The following is a 6,000-nucleotide window of genomic DNA, read 5'->3' as shown; positions in this document are numbered from 1 at the left end:
CCGCCATCTTGAAAAACACATTTTAAACTTCTTCTCCAGCTCCACCAGTGCTATTAAGCTGAAACTTGCCTGAAATGATCCTGATATGATCCTGACCAAGTGTTGTTATTTTTTGGGTTGGTCTGAATCCAAGATGGCCGCCGTGGCCGCCATCTTGAAAAACACATTTTAAACTTCTTCTCCAGTTCCATTGGTGCCATTGAGCTGGAAATGGGTGAGGATGTCAAGGAAGGCTAGCCAACATAGTGTTGTTATTTTTTCGGCCTCGTAAAAACTTTAAAATGGCAGCAATGGGGGCCATTTTGTAACATGATTGCGCAATCATGGTTTTCCTGAACAACACCTATTTCAAACTTCTTCTCAAATTCCATCAGTGGGATTCAGCCCTAACTTACCAGAAATTATCCTGAGATGGCCCTTACCAAGTGTTGTTATTTATCGGGTCGGCCAGAAATCCAAGCTGGCCACCATGGCAACCATCTTGAAAAAACATTTTAAACTTCTTCTCCAGTTCCACTGGTGCCATTGAGTTGGAAATTGGTGAGGATTTTAAGGAAGGAGTGCCAACAAAGTGTTAATATTTTTCCGCCTTGTAAAATCATTGACTTGGCAGCCATGGTGGCCATTTGTAACATGATTGTGCAATCATGGTTTTCCTGAACAATGCCTATTTTAAACTTCTTCTCAAATTCCCCCAATGGAATTCAGCTGTAACTCTAACCAGAAATGATCCTGAGATGGTCCTTACCAAGTGTTGTTATTTATTGGGTCGGTCAGGAATCCAAGATGGCCACCATGGCAAACGGCGCCACTATATACTTGCTACAGAGAATACATACTTCAATTATATAAGGTTTTTAATTTAGAGTCAGATGACCGTTAAGGCCCCTGGGCCTCTTGTTAATATAGTTAGACCATTGAGCATTATAATGTCTTAAAATTTGGAAAAATTTGTTGCTCAATTTATTATGAGTTGAGACCATCATTTTGGCCCAAAATCCAATCATACGAACTTTTATATTTATACTTAATGCTAGGTTTACCTAAAACAATTGTCTACAAGAGGTTTACCTAAAACAATTGTCTACAATAGGTTTACTTATAATAATTGTCTTCAATAGGTTTACTTATAATAATTGTCTTCAATAGGTTTACTTATAATAATTGTCTACAATAGGTTTACTTATAATAATTGTCTACAATAGGTTTACTTATAATAATTGTCTTCAATAGGTTTACTTAAAATAATTGTCTACAATAGGTTTACTTATAATAATTGTCTTCAATAGGTTTACTTATAATAATTGTCTACAATAGGTTTACTTATAATAATTGTCTTCAATAGGTTTACTTAAAATAATTGTCTACAAGAGGTTTACTTATAATAATTGTCTACAATAGGTTAACTCAAAATAATTATCTACAATAGATTAACTCAAAATAATTGTCTACGATAGATTAACTCAAAATAATTGTCTACGATAGATTAACTCAAAATAATTGTCTACAATAGGTTTACTTATAATAATTGTCTACCTTAGGTTTACTCAAAATAATTGTCTACAATAGATTAACTCAAAATAATTGTCTTCAATAGGTTTACCTAAAATAATTGTCTTTATTACATTTTTACCAGTGAAATATCAAAAATTATTCATTCTATAAAAGTGATATTTTTCACTAGTTGAAAAATATTAGTGAAAAATATGATATTTTTTCTCTAGTGAAAAATATGATATTTTTTCTCTAGTGAAAAATATCACTTTTGCTGATTTTACCAATCAAATTAATGATTAGAAAATACCAAAATAATTGACCGATCAGAAAGCCCGACATATATGTCAGCACCTGGACAGGGGAAACTACTTTTTTGTTTACAAATTATCGCTGTAGGCCTAGTTAGCAAACGGGGTAGGGTTTTCGTTGATAAAAAATGTAATAAACAAAATATCTAACAGTGTCTTCAGTAATACCAAATATATTTCACGAGTGGGGCTAATATTTTGATATTTTGCACTCGTGAAAAATATCAAAATATTAGCCCCACTCGTGAAATATATTTGGTATTGCTGAAGACATTTAGATATCCTCTATACAATACAATTACTTATAATAATTGTCTACAATAGATTAACTCAAAAAATTGTCTACAATAGGTTTACTTAAAATAATTGTCTACAATAGGTTTAACTAAAATAATTGTCTACAATACAATTACTTATAATAATTGTCTACAATAAGTTTACTTAAGATAATTGTCTTCAATAGGTTTACCTAAAATAATTGTCTACACCAGAATTACTTATAATAATTGTCTACAATAGATTTACTGAAAATAATTGTCTACAATAGATTAACTGAAAATAATTGTCTACAATACAATTACTTATAATAATTGTCTTCAATATGTTTACCTAAAATAATTGTCTACACCAGAATTACTTATAATTGTCTACAATACAATTACTTATAATAATTGTCTACAATAGATTAACTCAAAATAATTGTCTACAATAGATTACTGAAAATAATTGTCTACAATAGATTAACTGAAAATAATTGTCTACAATAGATTAACTGAAAATAATTGTCTACAATAGATTAACTCAAAATAATTGTCTACAATAGATTAACTCAAAATAATTGTCTACCTTAGGTTTTTCTTTAAATAAGTGTCTACAATACAATTACCTACAATATATTTACTTATAATAATTGTATTGAAGGCATTCAAGATGAAATAACCAGTCAATATATTGAAGAAGTGATGTATAACATAAGAGATAATTTTGCCTGTTGATGATTAGGGATACAAAGAAAAAACTCGCCATTAAGACGAGCACAGAGTATAAAGGTACAATTTGCTCGTTAAACAATAACGAAGGCCACCATCTTGAAATTCTTACTGCATGTCCTAGCGTTCAGTGTTGTGGAGTTGCGATTTGACTTGCGTTATGCTTCAGTGAGGTAGCACTATAAATCGGCAAAAGTTCCGGCCTATCACAAGGAGACTTAACACGAACATACCGCAGCCTCCAAAAACACACATACCCACTCACCACACGCATGCATGTCCAACGCACGGGAGGCCGTCCTTAAGTGACCTTAGCTGTTAATAGGACGTTAAACAAAATAAACCAAACCAAACCAAATGTTTGGTCCTCTGACGAGCTATGGTTCACTGATTGGATGTATACTGGAATTGAGCCCATATGTATACTTCTGACAGACATTTGTACCCATGTAACGTGATCATAGCTATCTTTAAAATCTTGTCATTGCCTTGTCTGATTATAACCCGAGATGAAAATCTTTTTGACACCCAACTGGATATACATTGTATAGTTTCAACAAAAAAACGTTGATCTCATCCTTTAAAACATTTTCATTTCTGTTATTGTGACTGTTCCCACTTGAGGTCTGAGGAGTTGCATGCATGCACAATCTGAAGACAAGATAACTTATCGAGATCATTAGCCTTGGATTTTGAAGAAGGATAGTTGTCCATCAGCCATTTCTAGCTCACATTGCACAAACATAACTGGTGTAGGAATGGTTGTCAAATTTTAACATCTTTAAAACTATTAGCAATTAGGTACTGATGTTTAGCAAGGAGGTATCCTGGATCGAGTACGTTAGTTTCTTCAACTTTGAGGATTAAATTTCTGTAAAAGTAGCACTGATGTAAAGACATCTACTGTACACAATCAACAATACATTGCTACATGTGTGATTAAGTCCAATGGAGTTAATAGGCGTACTATACCCCCAGTGTCACTATCGTCCTTGGACTCGATACTTTGGTCTAAAGACTTGACGCGGTGCGGCGTCAGTCCTCTGGCGTCAACTTTTTCATTTAAACAACTTCTCAATAACCAAAAGGCCCCGGGACTTGATATTGGGCCAGTAGCATCATGGGCTGAAGGGCTATAAAGTTTGTTAAAATTAATGACCTTGACCTTCATTCAAGGTCACATGGATGAAATAGGCTATAATCTTCAAACAACTTCTCAATAACGAAGAGGTCTAGGAACTTGATATTGGGCCTGTAGCATGCTGGGGTGAAGGGCTATAAAGTTTGTTCAAATGAATGACCTTAATTTACATTCAAGGTCACGGGGTGAAATCGGCTATAATCTTCAAACGACTTCTCAATAACCAAGAGGTCTAGGAACTTGATATTGGGCCTGTAGCATGCTGGGTGAAGGGCTACCAAGTTTGTTCAAATGAATGACCTTGATTTACATTCAAGGTCACAGGGGTGAAATCGGCTTAAATCTGTAAACATTAATGTTGCGATAGCCAAGCGCGCGAGACCCGATATTAGCCCAATAGTATGCTGGAATGAAGGCATAGAAAATTTATTGATATGAATAAACCTAGTCTACTCTGATATTTGAATAAAGAGGTAATCAGCATAGTATTTGTAGAAATTACCTCAATTAACTTCAAAGTTGCTATAGGGCCAGGTGAGTGATACAGGCCCATTGGGCCTCTTGTTTATAAAACAGTGTGTTTCAATACTGTTGAGGATACAGATATTTCACGTGTGTTCATTGTGACAAATCGTTTCCATTGTTGCTACATTTGTGAATCTTTCCAAATCGTATTCGGTACCGATAATATGATCTGGCCCCGCTTGCATAAAACTTCTTAAGTGTTGAGATTTCTTCAAATCTGAGGATTTCCTCAAGTTACTTGAGGAATTTTTATACAAGCCATATTTGAGGAAATCTCTGCTAAGGGAATCTCACCTTAGAAAATCTCAAGTTGAGATTTCTTCATACAAGCGGGGCCCGAGAAAGATTTTCTTCAGTTTGAAAATTAGTGGTATCGTAGTATACAAAATAATGGGGTCATTCACCCCGGAAAAGTGTCGAAATTTCCGCTAAATCCCGAATCGTGGTTTAATTTATCCCAGATTAAATAACAATCATCCCTCAGGAAAACCCCCCAAAAATCTCGACACTTCGACCCTGATTATGTACATAGACTGAAAGTCGTGAACTGCAACAAAAAGATGGATTTTAATCATAAGTCGGAGAAAACATTTTTTTTTTTTAATCTCAAAAAGTTTGTTCATGACACAGCAGAAAAGTACTTCCGTGACCTTGAATGCGGATCACGGTAATTGATTTGAACAAATTTGGTAGCCATTCATCCAAGCATGCTACAGGCCCAATATCAGGAGACACTGCACCACTGTATAAACGGCAGGCGAGTTTTAAAACAAAATCACAATTATTAAATAATTACATTTGTATTAATCATGTTGCATGCGTGGGTAAAGGGCTACCAAGTTTGTTCAAATGCATGACATTGAAACATTCAAGGTTACGGGTAAAATGGGCTGAAATCTTTAAACGATTTCTTCTCAATAGCAAAAAGGTTCAGGGGTTGATATTGGGCCTGTATCGTGATGAAGGGCTTCCAAATTTGTTCGAGTGACCTTGACCTACATTCAAGGTTGTATGGGTCAAAAAGGCTAATATAGTTAAGCAACTTCTGATGAATAACCAAGAGGTACTGGAACTTAATATTAGGCATGTAGCATGCTTGGGCGAAGCGCTACCAAGTATTTTCAAACGCATGACGTTGACTTACATTCAATGTCATAGGGGTTAATTCTGTTAAAAGCAGTTTAACAACTTCTTCTCGATAACCAACGGCACAGACACTTGATATTGAGTCTGTATCATGCTTGGATTAAGGACTATAAAGTTTGTTCAAGCAAATTACCTTGATCCGCATTCAAGGTAACAGGGGTATACATTTGCTAAGATCAATTAACGACTTCTCACTAACCAAGAGTCCCAGAGACTTTATATTGTGCATTTAACATGCTTTGGAGAAGGGCTACTAAGTTGGTCCAAATGAATGATCTTGACCTACATTCAAGGTCACAGGGGTCAAATAAAGTGGTGGTCAGCACTAGTTAGTATCTGCATATATGACCTAGAAAACTTCAAAGTTGTATGTAGCTGTCAAATTAAAGACTGC

The sequence above is a fragment of the Pecten maximus genome, chromosome 8 (genome assembly GCF_902652985.1).
Source record: "Pecten maximus chromosome 8, xPecMax1.1, whole genome shotgun sequence".
Classification (NCBI taxonomy): domain Eukaryota; kingdom Metazoa; phylum Mollusca; class Bivalvia; order Pectinida; family Pectinidae; genus Pecten; species Pecten maximus.
This window is presented reverse-complemented; position numbering follows the sequence as displayed.